This window comes from Leptodactylus fuscus, chromosome 2 (assembly GCF_031893055.1).
Source record: "Leptodactylus fuscus isolate aLepFus1 chromosome 2, aLepFus1.hap2, whole genome shotgun sequence".
Lineage (NCBI taxonomy): Eukaryota > Metazoa > Chordata > Amphibia > Anura > Leptodactylidae > Leptodactylus > Leptodactylus fuscus.
In genome coordinates this window covers 69117637-69134751 of record NC_134266.1, presented here as the reverse complement: position 1 = coordinate 69134751, position 17115 = coordinate 69117637, and the positions used below count along the sequence as shown (strand labels likewise).

At 45.0% G+C, this 17115-nt stretch overlaps 1 protein-coding gene across 1 annotated transcript in view; it reads left to right on the top strand.

Moving 5' to 3' along the window:
• The window catches only part of COL26A1 (collagen type XXVI alpha 1 chain), a 294628-nt gene that overhangs the window by 8627 nt on the left and 268886 nt on the right, over nt 1-17115 (top strand). The window lies entirely within an intron of this gene.

Genomic DNA, 17115 nt, shown 5'->3' with positions numbered 1-17115 from the left:
TTATAACATGTCGCATTGTCCTGCTGGTAGATGCCATCATCCTGAGGAAAAACAATTTGCATGTAGTGGTGAACATGGTCCGCAAGGATAGATGCATAGTTGTGTTGATCCATCGTGCCTTCCACAATGATGAGTGTACCCAGATGGCTGATGACACGTGCCTTCTGCGATTGGTTATTTAATGTTTGCGTCAAAAGTAGGCGGTGATCGCATTAATGTGACTGGACTTTATATGAGTTCCTCTCAGGAAACAGAGATCCATATGTATACGCATACTTTCAAAGTTACCCTTAAAACACTGTTTTCTATTAGTTATCCTTTGCTAAAGGGGTTATCCAGTTTCTAATTTTGATGGCTGATCCTTAGGTGTTTGAGGTAGTTGTGTAAATATAAAGTGCAATCCCTGCTCCTGCGACATGCTGTCCTGTACTTTTATTGCTATGTGACAGTGTGTTACTGGGAGGCAGAGACTTCTAGTATCCTACATAACTATAGGAGTCACTCTACTAGCATAATGTACAGGACTGGAAATCCAGCATTCACAAGGACCGAGCCTCACGTCCAAGACCCAGTAGTGTGTAAGCAGCAGAGAATCACTGAGAGCACATTGCCAGTCGCCCTGTCCACTGCACCTCTACACTTATCTCATGGTAGTACTAAGCAAGACAATTTTTAAATGAGCAGTCTTGCCCTTCCCCCACGGGCCACTGGAAAATTGTCTTACATGGAACTGGTCCATGGGCAAGTGGGGTTGAGGGCAGCTGCTCGTGACAGCCAGGAAATACCATTTAGAATATCACTGGCTGTGCCTGTCCAATACTATTGTCATGAGCTGTCACTCCCTGATGGTCAAGAAGGACCAGGAAACAATGGGGATCCAGGCATCATTAGAATGGGATTAGCTGGGGATCAGTATTGTCTTTAATAGACACAATAGTAAAGACCAATAATATAAAATGATTATAGTCTGCTGCATCCATGACAATAACCAGGAATTATACAGAAAAGACAGACTATACGTCCCTCCCTGCTGTCTGGCCTATATATTATGTTGCCTGGATTCCTCCTATTATTCTGTTGTTTCTAATTATATTTTGTATGTCTGGAAGTCTTCAATCTATTATTATTATTATTATTATATGGATCTATGTTTAACATATAGATAGTTTTTGAAATTCTTTAAGGATGGGAAAAAGCCAAATAAGAACTTCTCAAAAGTAAAACCATGAAAAAAATATGTCTGCGGGCAGTAATGTAGACCACATGCCATGTCATCCTTTAACCTCTTCTCTGTTCTCAATGTTATTCCTACAGTGGAGTATAACAAAAGAAGGCTATTATTTTATCTTTCCTGCTCTGGAAAGCACCCAAGTCTAACATGAAGGACCTCCATAGTGATAGGAATGGAATCCGCGTGTTGTTATATACGATAGAGCCTTACTATAGATTGATGAAGTCTCAGCATGATCATAAAGTCGTAACTCATACTTTCCCAATACTTTGCGATTTGGTCTTCCAATGTTTATCTTACCCAAGATTAGACGTGTTTTTAAATTTATGTTACACAATTTGATGGAGCCAAAAGGAATTTCATGAAACCTATGTATTATAATCTATTACAATAGTATGAAAATGCCTGTTCTTGGATAGGTGCAAAAAGAGGTTGCGAAATGAATGCCTTTGTTCTGGACTAGCAATGAAAATGTAAAAAACCTGTCTGATATAAGAATAGTTGTTGCAAACCAGTCCAATTCTTCAAGTGAATTACAAAGAAAAGTTAAACTACTTTGTAAATGCATAACTTATTGTGCACTTAATCTGAGTTATAGCCTGTATTATAGACATATGTTGCAGTCACAAGTCTGCAGGCAGCAGATGTTGTCTCATAAAGACAATTCCTTCTATATAGACAGCCGCCACATGATCAGCTGCCTTCTGCAACCATTGGTGAAGGTTAACATATTTCCTTCAGCAGGCACTACAGGATAAATGTAGTACTACACATCTGTCATTCAATTGATAGGTTCTTACAATGTCACTATTACACCAGACACTACAAAAATTCTGAAGTAGGGAAAAATGTTTGCATTGCATTAAATGAGCTAAGATAGAAAAGAAAAAAAAATTGTATATAGTGCAGCCATCTACAGAATGATATAGAAATTCTTATGTATGTCTTGTATATACTTGTGTTAGTGGATGTGCCATTTATGGATGGTTTTCCATCTTGATTCTTCCTATCCCTCTTTAATGCAGACTAGTTTGCCAGAGAGACAGGGGGCAGAGTATCATCACATCAGGATGGAAGGGGAGTGATAGGATTGTGTAGCATGGGAGTGCATGTTGGAGGAACCCGAGAGGAGGGAGTGATGTTTTATATGAGACTATATCCTGGAGAGTCTGGGGGATTGGAATGATGTTTAGGGTGGTATAGGAATCCCTGGAGTACTGTTGGCATCAAGGTAGACAGGGTCTTTTGGGTTCTGCTGGTATCTGAAGGAGGGCAGAGATCCTTAAACTGGGGGCAACTGGAGGGAGACAATAAACCCAGGGGGTAGCTGGAGGAAAGGTTTCACTGCAGGGGGATTGACTCATCCACCAGTGGAATAATATATAAATATAAAACTTCACTTTTATTTCTAGACCATAAAATTGACACACCAAAAAAAAAAAGTGAAAAAAATCGTGCACAATCCACCATATAAAATCAGACAAATGTCTCTAGGGGGAGAGGAAAGGCTACTGCATATATAAGCCCTGCCGTTATTTTCTCTCTACCTCCCTAGTAATACATCCGATGTGCACCAAAACTCACAGGTTTAAAGTCAGAGCAAGACACACATGCGTGAGCTCAGTGGAATGATCCCCCACCCCTCCGAGGATACTGACCTAATGTCACACCAACGAAGAGGGGAGGTACCACTGGCTGTGTCTAAACTCAGGCTACCCGTGTGTGGGTGCTACACCATTAACTTTGCTGCGACCCTACGCGTTTCCTCTCTATAAAGGAGATTCATCAGGGGTCTATATCTTAGCTCTATAGGTCAGAGCTCAAGCCAAAAACATTAAGGTCTGCGGTAGATGGTCTGACCGCTAGCAGGACCGCCGCACATTTAATCAGACCGCTGATTAACATTAAAGTGGAGGTAACTAGAGGGGTACTTTAAACTGAGGGCAACTGGAGGAGGACATTAAACCAGGGCAGCTGGAGGTAGACATTAATGTCTCCCTTTAGTTGTCCCCAGTTTAATGTCCACCTCCAAATGCCCCCACAGTTTAATCTCCTCCTCCAGTTGCCCCCACGGTTTAATGTCCCCCAACAGCTAACCCCACAGTTTAATGTCCCCCTTTAGTTGCCCCCAGTTTAATGTCCCCCTCCAGCTGTCCCCGCGGTTTGTCATCCTCCAGTTGCCCCAGTTTAATGTCCCCCACCAGCTAACTCCACAGTTTAATATCCTTCTCTAGTTGGGACAGCTGGAGGGGGATATTAAACCATTGGAGCAGCTGTAGGGGGACAATAAACTGTGGGGCACCAAGAGAGAGACTTTACACTGTGGGGTCAATTTGAGGAGAACATTATAATGTGGTGGTATATAATATTAGGATTATTGTGTGAAAAGAGAAATTGGGCGGAGTCAATTTAGAAGTGGGTGCAGCTAAATTTACAGCGGTGCGCGCGCTAGGCCGCTATTTCTGTCCTTTGAAAGTTGGGTGGTATGTATCTCTTCATTGATCTACATTGAAGAGGGTCATACAAAGGAACAAGGATGGTAGAACAGAATCTGGTACAGTTTTGGAAATCGCTGCATATTTGCTGCTCATATTTTTCTACAAAGGTGTGGATGGGATTCGCTGGAATCCCAACCACTTTGCAGTGCTCCTTATTTGAAGTACACAATTATCCTTTTTATAGGTTGCCTCATACTGTCTTACCAATTGGTACCAGTGTCAAAGACACTAAATCTGAATCTAAAATTATTCCCTGAAATGAAAAATGCATTTGTGTATGGAATAAAGGACTGTTCTACAAGTTTACAAGTGACGGGTCCGTAGGATGTTTTGTGCTTCTGAAATAGTATTTTTGTATTGTATGCTATACATCCACATTTTTGAGGCCATTAACCTTTAGCTTAAGTGACTTTTCTGCCTGTTAATATAAAAATAGTTCCATTTAGACTCATGTTTTGCCTACTTACTGACAGCTGCTTGGTCCGTAGGATGTTTTGTACAACTGTGTTTCCTTTTTGCTTCTGTCTTTGCTTGGGTTGTAATAATCAGCTGTCTCCGGTGTTCTTCATCCAAAATAACAGAGTAAACAACATGCTTACAGAATCCCATGTTTAGTCTATAGAAAGAAGAATGCTGAAATAAACATGCAAGCGGATTCATTGCTACTTTCTCAATTTATACTTATGCACCTCATATGTTTCTTCTTTGTGATATTGACAGAAATTGTACACTTACCATGAAACTAAATTTTTCTCCAATGTATAGGGAATGATGAATACAACCGCGCCTACTGACTGTGTGCCAAAATGTGCCAACCTTGGTCCATGTGGTGCTGGGGTACCTCTAGTGACTGTGCTGGTACAAATGGTATTCCTTTCCTATTATCTCCCAGATTACAAGGAAATGAAAAGATGGAATGTAAATGTAAAAATCCTTCTTCCTGGGTAGGGCGCTACTGTACCTGAAGTGAAATGTTCATATTGTCTTATTAATGGGGCAAGTCAGAGCAAAGGACTGGCTAGATGATGATCCAGGTTAATGGATCAGGCATGAAGATATATGATCTACTACTCACCTTTTCCAGGTCCAATTCCCTAATAATGTAACACTGAGTCTCACAATTCTCCTGGTCATATATATATATATATCTAAAATAAATGTTGGCTGAACAACAGCTAATTCATCTCATCTTCCCATTCACATACAGACTCAGTCCACAGAGTATAATAAGCAGCGCCCCAGGGAAGATGAGTAAACATGATAAATAGTGTTACTCACCTCCCCTGTGCTCCGGCACATCCTATTCTGGCCTCCTGAATTATGTCAGGAACCAAAGAGGCCTGTGATTGGGCCGCAATGGTCACATGGGTGAAGGCAGCATAAGGCCACACAGACACAAGCATGAACGTTGAGGCCCAAAAACACTCAACTGTCCATGAAGTCATTCAAGAGATTTTTTAAGGGTCAATACAGTGACTTATGGGGTTATCATGTTTTGGCGCAGACGCTTCCTTGAGGTTCTGTAACACGGATCTCTAGGGACTTTATGTGCCTATATAGTGTCCATCCACGGGGCATTTTCATGCCTTTAGACCCTTTTATGTACAACAAATATATGGTTAAGAGTTGCCATATCCTTGCCCTGTGTGACCTAGACCTGTATTATAAATATTTCAGTAACATAATGAGAATTACATTTGGAAAAAAAATAACCCATGAGGCAGTTTTTCCTCTCGCTGCATTAACAACTTGCCATCACTCTACATCTCATTTTGTCATTTCCGTATTTTGGCCACTTAACAAGTAGGTCCTGTGTAGAAATAAGTCCCCACCAGATGTATTTGGAAAAGCAGCCAGAGTGACGTTTGTTTGGGGTCTGGCAGTTGCTGAGGACTATTCTGCTGAGTGTAGTTCTGTTCTTGTCTTGTCTGACACCTTCTAAACACTTGGCAATCAGTACTGTAATGTAAACAGAGACCGAGAAACTGCAGCCATATTCTGCTCTCACAGTTATATGGAGATAGTCCCTAAAATATTCTTGAAATGTATAGCTTTAGTTTTTTGCTTTTAGAATTACTCACAATTACTATAATTAATAATAATATTTTGCATCACCATACACAGATTGTAATAACAGCAGTTCCTGTCAGCAGTGCATCTATAGGGGGTGCAGAGGTTGCAGTTGCACCTGGGCTCTAGATTGGGGAATATTATTGTTTATCCTTGAATGGTGACATCACTATTTGTTTTGTCTTTCCTGTGACATCATGGTGTACTTTATGAATTATCACATTGTGTAAATGATCCCACTTTTTCACAGTGGTTCATTGCCAGTAACTATGGCATCACTATCTGTTTTATTGTCCCAGTTCTGCGACAGTGTATGCGACCACCTCGGGAGAGCCGTGCAGGAAGCTGGACTGTCACGGTGACCTTATAGGCACCAGAACTCTCAGGAGAGGTGCACAGGGTAATAGGTAGAGTCAGTTAAATGTGACGCCAGTTGGAGTAATGAAACACCCGCAGATCCCTGGTCTGAGATGGTGGATAGGTGTCAGTATTCCACTTCAACTATGATCTGGAGCCCAGGGCTTAGCTGCAAGGAAGGCAATGTCCAGGCCAGGATCAGTTGAAGTACTTACTGCTTTATTGTAACAGGCATCTGCTGGTTCACCTGTCCCGTCGCAGGGAGCTGTGGTAAGCGTCTTGTAGCTGGCTGAAACCTCCCATGTGTTAGCAGAGAGACTAAGATTAGAGATGAGCGAACACTAAAATGTTCGAGGTTCGAAATTCGATTCGAACAGCCGCTCAATGTTCGTGTGTTCGAACGGGTTTCGAACCCCATTATAGTCTATGGGGAACAGATACTCGTTAAGGGGGAAACCCAAATCCGTGTCTGGAGGGTCACCAAGTCCACTATGACACCCCAGGAAATGATGCCAACACCTCTGGAATGACACTGGGACAGCAGGGGAAGCATGTCTGGGGGCATCTAACACACCAAAGACCCTCTATTACCCCAACATCACAGCCTAACAACTACACACTTTACACACTCAATACCACCTCTCTGACAGTAGGAAAACACCTTGAAACATGTGTATTTGGCACTTGCAGTGAGGAGAGCTTGTCACCAGCAGTGAATTTGGCCCTTGTAGTAAGTTGAGGTTGGCACCAACATTTGTTTTGAAAATCAGGGTGGATTGAGCCTCTAACCAGCAGAGTTTGGGCAAATTCATGGTGGAGGGAGCCTCTAAAAACCCCAGTTTGGACCAATTCATGGTGGAGGGAGACTCTAAAAACCCCAGTTTGGACCAATTCATGGTGGAGGGAGACTCTAAAAACCCCAGTTTGGACCAATTCATGGTGGAGGGAGCCTCTAAAAACCCCAGTTTGGACCAATTCATGGTGGAGGGAGCCTCTAACCAGCCCAGTTTGGACCAATTAATGGTGGAGGGAGCCTCTAAACAGCCAAGTTTTGGGAAATTCATGGTGGAGGGAGCCTCTAACCAGCCCAGTTTGGACCAATTCATGGTGGAGGGAGCCTCTAAACAGCCCAGTTTGGGCAAATTCATGGTGGAGGGAGCCTCTAACCAGCCCAGTTTGGACCAATTAATGGTGGAGGGAGCCTCTAAACAGCCCAGTTTGGACCAATTAATGGTGGAGGGAGCCTCTAACCAGCCCAGTTTGGACCAATTAATGGTGGAGGGAGCCTCTAACCAGCCCAGTTTGGACCAATTAATGGTGGAGGGAGCCTCTAACCAGCCCAGTTTGGACCAATTAATGGTGGAGGGAGCCTCTAAACAGCCAAGTTTTGGGAAATTCATGGTGGAGGGAGCCTCTAACCAGCCCAGTTTGGACCAATTCATGGTGGAGGGAGCCTCTAAACAGCCCAGTTTGGGCAAATTCATGGTGGAGGGAGCCTCTAAAAAACCCAGTTTGGACCAATTCATGGTGGAGGGAGCCTCTAATTAGCCCAGTTTGGACCAATTAATTGTGGAGGGAGCCTCTAACCAGCCCAGTTTGGACCAATTAATGGTGGAGGGAGCCTCTAACCACCCCAGTTTGGGCAAATTCATGGTGGAGGGAGCCTCTAACCAGCCCAGTTTGGACCAATTAATGGTGGAGGGAGCCTCTAACCAGCCCAGTTTGGACCAATTAATGGTGGAGGGAGCCTCTAACCACCCCAGTTTGGACCAATTCATGGTGGAGGGAGCCTCTAACCAGCCCAGTTTGGACCAATTCATGGTGGAGGGAGCCTCTAAACAGCCAAGTTTTGGGAAATTCATGGTGGAGGGAGCCTCTAACCAGCCCAGTTTGGACCAATTCATGGTGGAGGGAGCCTCTAAACAGCCCAGTTTGGGCAAATTCATGGTGGAGGGAGCCTCTAACCAGCCCAGTTTGGACCAATTAATGGTGGAGGGAGCCTCTAAACAGCCAAGTTTTGGGAAATTCATGGTGGAGGGAGCCTCTAACCAGCCCAGTTTGGACCAATTCATGGTGGAGGGAGCCTCTAAACAGCCAAGTTTTGGGAAATTCATGGTGGAGGGAGCCTCTAAAAAACCCAGTTTGGACCAATTCATGGTGGAGGGAGCCTCTAATTAGCCCAGTTTGGACCAATTAATTGTGGAGGGAGCCTCTAACCAGCCCAGTTTGGACCAATTAATGGTGGAGGGAGCCTCTAACCACCCCAGTTTGGGCAAATTCATGGTGGAGGGAGCCTCTAACCAGCCCAGTTTGGACCAATTAATGGTGGAGGGAGCCTCTAAACAGCCAAGTTTTGGGAAATTCATGGTGGAGGGAGCCTCTAACCAGCCCAGTTTGGACCAATTCATGGTGGAGGGAGCCTCTAAACAGCCCAGTTTGGGCAAATTCATGGTGGAGGGAGCCTCTAAACAGCCCAGTTTGGGCAAATTCATGGTGGAGGGAGCCTCTAACCAGCCCAGTTTGGACCAATTAATGGTGGAGGGAGCCTCTAAACAGCCAAGTTTTGGGAAATTCATGGTGGAGGGAGCCTCTAACCAGCCCAGTTTGGACCAATTAATGGTGGAGGGAGCCTCTAAAAAACCCAGTTTGGACCAATTCATGGTGGAGGGAGCCTCTAATTAGCCCAGTTTGGACCAATTAATTGTGGAGGGAGCCTCTAACCAGCCCAGTTTGGACCAATTAATGGTGGAGGGAGCCTCTAACCACCCCAGTTTGGACCAATTCATGGTGGAGGGAGCCTCTAACCACCCCAGTTTGGACCAATTCATGGTGGAGGGAGCCTCTAAACAGCCCAGTTTGGGCAAATTCATGGTGGAGGGAGCCTCTAACCAGCAGAGTTGGGGGAAATCAGGGTGGAGGGAGCCTAGTATTAGCAGAATTGTGCAACGCTTATGGTGGATGAGTATGAGGATGCGGAGGAATTGGAGAGGTTGAGTACAGACATGGAGTTTCATGTTGGGGTGCTTTACACAGGTGGGCACAAAAATGACGGCTCTACCCAGTGGTGGTTCATTTTTATCAAAGTGAGCCGGTCGGCACTCTCAGCTGACAGACGGGTGCGCTTGTCAGTGATGATGCCACCGGCTGCACTGAACACCCTCTCAGATAGGACGCTGGCGGCAGGACAGGACAGCACCTCCAAGGCATATAGGGCAAGTTCAAGCCACAGGTCCAACTTCGACACCCAATACGTGTAGGGCGCAGAGGGGTCGGAGAGGACAGGGCTGTGGTCGGAAAGGTATTCCCGCAACATGCGCCTATACTTCTCACGCCTGGTGACACTAGGACCCTCCGTGGCGGCACTTTGGCGAGGGGGTGCCATCAAGGTGTCCCAGACCTTAGACAGTGTGCCCCTCGTTTGTGTGGACCGGTGAGAACTTGGTTGCCTACTGGAGGAACTGCCCTCCCTGCCGCCAACGTCACATGCTGGAAACATCTCCATCATATTCTGCACCAATTGCCTGTGGCAAGCATTGATGCGATTGGCCCTCCCCTCTACCGGAATAAAAGACGAGATGTTGTTTTTATACCGGGGGTCAAGGATAGCAAAGATCCAGTACTGGTTGTCCTCCATGATTTTGACAATACGCTTGTCGGTTGTAAAGCACCCCAACATGAACTCAGCCATGTCTGCCACAGTGTTAGTTGGCATGACTCCTCTGGCCCCACCGGAAAGTTCAATCTCCATTTCCTCCTCATCCTCCATGTCTACCCATCCGCGCTGCAACAATGGGACGATTCGAAGTTGCCCGGAAGCCTCCTGTATCACCATCACATCATCGGACAACTCTTCTTCCTCCTCCTCCTCCTCCTCCTCCTCCATTAAACGCAGTGAAGCGGACAGATGTGTGGACCTACTCTCCAGCTGTGACGGATCGGATGCTATCCCTAACTCCTCTGTGTGATCTGAGTTATCCCTGATGTCAATCAGGGATTCTCTCAGAACACACAAGAGCGGGATTGTAAGGCTCACCATCGCATCCTCAGAGCTCACCCTCCTTGTGGACTCCTCAAAGACCCGTAGGATGTCACAAAGGTCTCTCATCCATGGCCACTCATGGATGTGAAACTGAGGCAGCTGACTTTGTGGCACCCTAGGGTTTTGTAGCTGGTATTCCATCAAAGGTCTCTGCTGCTCAACCACTCTATTCAACATCTGAAACGTTGAGTTCCAGCGTGTGGGGACGTCGCACAAAAGCCGGTGTTGTGGCACATGCAGGCGTTGCTGGAGAGATTTTAAGCTAGCAGCGGCTACTGTCGACTTGCGAAAGTGGGCGCACATGCGCCGCACTTTCACCAGTAGCTCTGGAACATTGGGGTAGCTCTTTAGGAAACGTTGCACCACTAGGTTGAAGACGTGGGCCAGGCATGGAACATGTTGGAGTCCGGCAAGCTCCAGAGCTGCTACCAGGTTCCGGCCGTTATCACAAACGACCATGCCTGGGCCCAGGTGCAGCGGCTCAAACCATATTGCCGTCTCATCGAGGAGGGCATCCCTCACCTCGGAGGCAGTGTGCTGTCTGTCCCCCAAGCTGATCAGCTTCAGCACAGCCTGCTGACGTCTACCAACGCCAGTGCTGCAACGTTTCCAACTCGTAGCTGGGGTCAATCTAACAGCGGAGGAGGAGGCGGTGGCGGAGGAGGAGGCGGTGGCGGAGGAGGAGGCGGTAGAAGAGGAGGAGGAGGGGGGTGTTCTTCTCGTGTCCCTGCCAGGAATGTTAGGCGGGGAGACGAGGTACACCGGGCCAGTTTGGGAAGCAGTCCCAGCCTCAACTACATTCACCCAGTGTGCCGTCAGTGAAATGTAGCGTCCCTGTCCGCATGCACTTGTCCACGCGTCGGTGGTCAAGTGGACCTTTGTGCAAAGCGCGGAACTAAGGGCCCGCCTGATGTTGAGTGACACGTGCTGGTGCAAGGCGGGGACGGCACACCGGGAGAAGTAGTGACGGCTAGGGACGGCATAGCGAGGTGCCGCAGTTGCCATCAGGTCCAGGAAGGCGGGAGTTTCAACAAGCCGGAACGCCAACATCTCCTGGGCCAGCAGTTTAGCGATGTTGGCGTTCAAGGCTTGCGCGTGTGGGTGGTTAGCAGTGTATTTCTGCCGCCGCTCCAATGTCTGAGAGATGGTGGGTTGTTGTAAAGAAACGCCTGATGGTGCCTTTGATGGTGCAGGAGAAGGAGATAAGACAGGACCAGGGGAGGATGAGGTAGAAGTCAACAAAGTGGCGGAGGCAGATGAAGTGGTGTCCTGGCTCGTCCTCTGGAGTGCATCGCCAGCACAGTCAGCAGTGGCAGTGGCAGAGGCAGAGGCAGAGGCAGTGGCAGTGGCGTGAACGGCAGTCGGCCTTTGTCCTGCCGTTGCTGCCTGCCACTGATTCCAGTGCTTGGATTCCAAATGACGGCGCATTGAAGTGGTGGACAGGTTGCTCTTCTCAGAGCCCCTAATCAATTTCGAGAGGCAAATTGTGCAGACAACACTATATCTGTCCTCGGCGCATTCCTTGAAAAAACTCCACACCTTCGAGAAACGTGCCCTCGAGGTGGGAGTTTTTCGGGGCTGGGTACGAACTGGAACATCTTGGGAGATTCCGGGTGTGGCCTGGCTTCGCCTAAGCTGCTGACCTCTGCCTCTGCCTCTAGCTACCCTTTTTGGTGCTGCACCTGCCTCAACATCCACACTACTTTCCCCGCTTGACATCCCCCCTGTCCAGGTCGGGTCAGTGTCCTCATCATCCACCACTTCCTCTTCCAACTCCTGTCTCATCTCCTCCTCCCGCACAATGCGCCGGTCAACTGGATGCCCTGACGGCAACTGCGTCACATCATCGTCGATGAGGGTGGGTTGCTGGTCATCCACTACCAAATCGAACGGAGATGGAGGAGACTCTAGTGTTTGAGCATCTGGATACAGATGCTCCTCTGTTAGGTTCGTGGAATCGTGACGTGGAGAGGCAGGTTGAGGGACAATGAAAGGAGCGGAGAACAGCTCTGGGGAGCAGGGACAGTTTGGGTTATTGTTCTGTAAAGCTTCGGAATTTTGGGAGGAAGGAAGACAAGACTGTTGGGTAATAGGAGGAGAGGAGGCAGAGTCTGACTGGCTGCTGGACAATGTGCTGTAAGCGTTCTCTGACAGCCATTGCAAGACCTGTTCCTGGTTCTCGGGCCTACTAAGGTTTGTACCCTGCAGTTTAGTTAATGTGGCAAGCAACCCTGGCACTGTGGAGTGGCGCAATGCTTGCTGCCCCACAGGAGTAGGCACGGGACGCCCTGTGGCTTCACTGCTACCTTGCTCCCCAGAACCATTCCCCCGACCTCGCCCACGGCCTCGTCCACGTCCCTTTCCGGGAGCCTTGCGCATTTTGAATTCCTAGTTAGAAATTGGCACTGTATACCAGTAGTAAAAATTGTGGGTGCACGTAACCCCAATATATTCTTTGAATTCCCAGTCAGAAACTGGCACTATATGGCAGTAGCAAGAAATGAGGGTATTTGTATTCCCAATATACTCTTTGAATTCCCAGTCAGACAATGGCACTGTATACCAGTAGTAAAAATTGTGGGTGCACGTAACCCCAATATATTCTTTGAATTACCAGTCAGAAACTGGCACTATATGGCAGTAGCAAGAAATGAGGGTATTTATAACCCCAATATATTCTTTGAATTCCCAGTCAGACAATGGCACTGTATACCAGTAGTAAAAATTGTGGGTGCACGTAACCCCAATATATTCTTTGAATTCCCAGTCAGAAACTGGCACTATATGGCAGTAGCAAGAAATGAGGGTATTTGTATTCCCAATATACTCTTTGAATTCCCAGTCAGACAATGGCACTGTATACCAGTAGTAAAAATTGTGGGTGCACGTAACCCCAATATATTCTTTGAATTCCCAGTCAGACACTGGCACTATATGGCAGTAGCAAGAAATGAGGGTATTTGTATTCCCAATATATTCTTTGAATTCCCAGTCAGACAATGGCACTGTATACCAGTAGTAAAAATTGTGGGTGCACGTAACCCCAATATATTCTTTGAATTACCAGTCAGAAACTGGCACTATATGGCAGTAGCAAGAAATGAGGGTATTTATAACCCCAATATATTCTTTGAATTCCCAGTCAGACAATGGCACTGTATACCAGTAGTAAAAATTGTGGGTGCACGTAACCCCAATATATTCTTTGAATTCCCAGTCAGAAACTGGCACTATATGGCAGTAGCAAGAAATGAGGGTATTTATAACCCCAATATATTCTTTGAATTCCCAGTCAGACAATGGCACTGTATACCAGTAGTAAAAATTGTGGGTGCACGTAACCCCAATATATTCTTTGAATTCCCAGTCAGAAACTGGCACTATATGGCAGTAGCAAGAAATGAGGGTATTTGTATTCCCAATATACTCTTTGAATTCCCAGTCAGACAATGGCACTGTATACCAGTAGTAAAAATTGTGGGTGCACGTAACCCCAATATATTCTTTGAATTCCCAGTCAGAAACTGGCACTATATGGCAGTAGCAAGAAATGAGGGTATTTGTATTCCCAATATACTCTTTGAATTCCCAGTCAGACAATGGCACTGTATACCAGTAGTAAAAATTGTGGGTGCACGTAACCCCAATATATTCTTTGAATTCCCAGTCAGACACTGGCACTATATGGCAGTAGCAAGAAATGAGGGTATTTGTATTCCCAATATACTCTTTGAATTCCCAGTCAGACAATGGCACTGTATACCAGTAGTAAAAATTGTGGGTGCACGTAACCCCAATATATTCTTTGAATTACCAGTCAGAAACTGGCACTATATGGCAGTAGCAAGAAATGAGGGTATTTATAACCCCAATATATTCTTTGAATTCCCAGTCAGACAATGGCACTGTATACCAGTAGTAAAAATTGTGGGTGCACGTAACCCCAATATATTCTTTGAATTCCCAGTCAGAAACTGGCACTATATGGCAGTAGCAAGAAATGAGGGTATTTGTATTCCCAATATACTCTTTGAATTCCCAGTCAGACAATGGCACTGTATACCAGTAGTAAAAATTGTGGGTGCACGTAACCCCAATATATTCTTTGAATTCCCAGTCAGACACTGGCACTATATGGCAGTAGCAAGAAATGAGGGTATTTGTATTCCCAATATACTCTTTGAATTCCCAGTCAGACAATGGCACTGTATACCAGTAGTAAAAATTGTGGGTGCACGTAACCCCAATATATTCTTTGAATTACCAGTCAGAAACTGGCACTATATGGCAGTAGCAAGAAATGAGGGTATTTATAACCCCAATATATTCTTTGAATTCCCAGTCAGACAATGGCACTGTATACCAGTAGTAAAAATTGTGGGTGCACGTAACCCCAATATATTCTTTGAATTCCCAGTCAGAAACTGGCACTATATGGCAGTAGCAAGAAATGAGGGTATTTGTATTCCCAATATACTCTTTGAATTCCCAGTCAGACAATGGCACTGTATACCAGTAGTAAAAATTGTGGGTGCACGTAACCCCAATATATTCTTTGAATTCCCAGTCAGACACTGGCACTATATGGCAGTAGCAAGAAATGAGGGTATTTGTATTCCCAATATATTCTTTGAATTCCCAGTCAGACAATGGCACTGTATACCAGTAGTAAAAATTGTGGGTGCACGTAACCCCAATATATTCTTTGAATTACCAGTCAGAAACTGGCACTATTTGGCAGTAGCAAGAAATGAGGGTATTTATAACCCCAATATATTCTTTGAATTCCCAGTCAGACAATGGCACTGTATACCAGTAGTAAAAATTGTGGGTGCACGTAACCCCAATATATTCTTTGAATTCCCAGTCAGAAACTGGCACTATATGGCAGTAGCAAGAAATGAGGGTATTTATAACCCCAATATATTCTTTGAATTCCCAGTCAGACAATGGCACTGTATACCAGTAGTAAAAATTGTGGGTGCACGTAACCCCAATATATTCTTTGAATTCCCAGTCAGAAACTGGCACTATATGGCAGTAGCAAGAAATGAGGGTATTTGTATTCCCAATATACTCTTTGAATTCCCAGTCAGACAATGGCACTGTATACCAGTAGTAAAAATTGTGGGTGCACGTAACCCCAATATATTCTTTGAATTCCCAGTCAGAAACTGGCACTATATGGCAGTAGCAAGAAATGAGGGTATTTGTATTCCCAATATACTCTTTGAATTCCCAGTCAGACAATGGCACTGTATACCAGTAGTAAAAATTGTGGGTGCACGTAACCCCAATATATTCTTTGAATTCCCAGTCAGACACTGGCACTATAAGGCAGTAGCAAGAAATGAGGGTATTTGTATTCCCAATATACTCTTTGAATTCCCAGTCAGACAATGGCACTGTATACCAGTAGTAAAAATTGTGGGTGCACGTAACCCCAATATATTCTTTGAATTACCAGTCAGAAACTGGCACTATATGGCAGTAGCAAGAAATGAGGGTATTTATAACCCCAATATATTCTTTGAATTCCCAGTCAGACAATGGCACTGTATACCAGTAGTAAAAATTGTGGGTGCACGTAACCCCAATATATTCTTTGAATTCCCAGTCAGAAACTGGCACTATATGGCAGTAGCAAGAAATGAGGGTATTTGTATTCCCAATATACTCTTTGAATTCCCAGTCAGACAATGGCACTGTATACCAGTAGTAAAAATTGTGGGTGCACGTAACCCCAATATATTCTTTGAATTCCCAGTCAGACACTGGCACTATATGGCAGTAGCAAGAAATGAGGGTATTTGTATTCCCAATATATTCTTTGAATTCCCAGTCAGACAATGGCACTGTATACCAGTAGTAAAAATTGTGGGTGCACGTAACCCCAATATATTCTTTGAATTACCAGTCAGAAACTGGCACTATATGGCAGTAGCAAGAAATGAGGGTATTTGTATTCCCAATATATTCTTTGAATTCCCAGTCAGACAATGGCACTGTATACCAGTAGTAAAAATTGTGGGTGCACGTAACCCCAATATATTCTTTGAATTACCAGTCAGAAACTGGCACTATATGGCAGTAGCAAGAAATGAGGGTATTTATAACCCCAATATATTCTTTGAATTCCCAGTCAGACAATGGCACTGTATACCAGTAGTAAAAATTGTGGGTGCACGTAACCCCAATATATTCTTTGAATTCCCAGTCAGAAACTGGCACTATATGGCAGTAGCAAGAAATGAGGGTATTTATAACCCCAATATATTCTTTGAATTCCCAGTCAGACAATGGCACTGTATACCAGTAGTAAAAATTGTGGGTGCACGTAACCCCAATATATTCTTTGAATTCCCAGTCAGAAACTGGCACTATATGGCAGTAGCAAGAAATGAGGGTATTTGTATTCCCAATATACTCTTTGAATTCCCAGTCAGACAATGGCACTGTATACCAGTAGTAAAAATTGTGGGTGCACGTAACCCCAATATATTCTTTGAATTCCCAGTCAGAAACTGGCACTATATGGCAGTAGCAAGAAATGAGGGTATTTGTATTCCCAATATACTCTTTGAATTCCCAGTCAGACAATGGCACTGTATACCAGTAGTAAAAATTGTGGGTGCACGTAACCCCAATATATTCTTTGAATTCCCAGTCAGACACTGGCACTATATGGCAGTAGCAAGAAATGAGGGTATTTGTATTCCCAATATACTCTTTGAATTCCCAGTCAGACAATGGCACTGTATACCAGTAGTAAAAATTGTGGGTGCACGTAACCCCAATATATTCTTTGAATTACCAGTCAGAAACTGGCACTATATGGCAGTAGCAAGAAATGAGGGTATTTATAACCCCAATATATTCTTTGAATTCCCAGTCAGACAATGGCACTGTATACCAGTAGT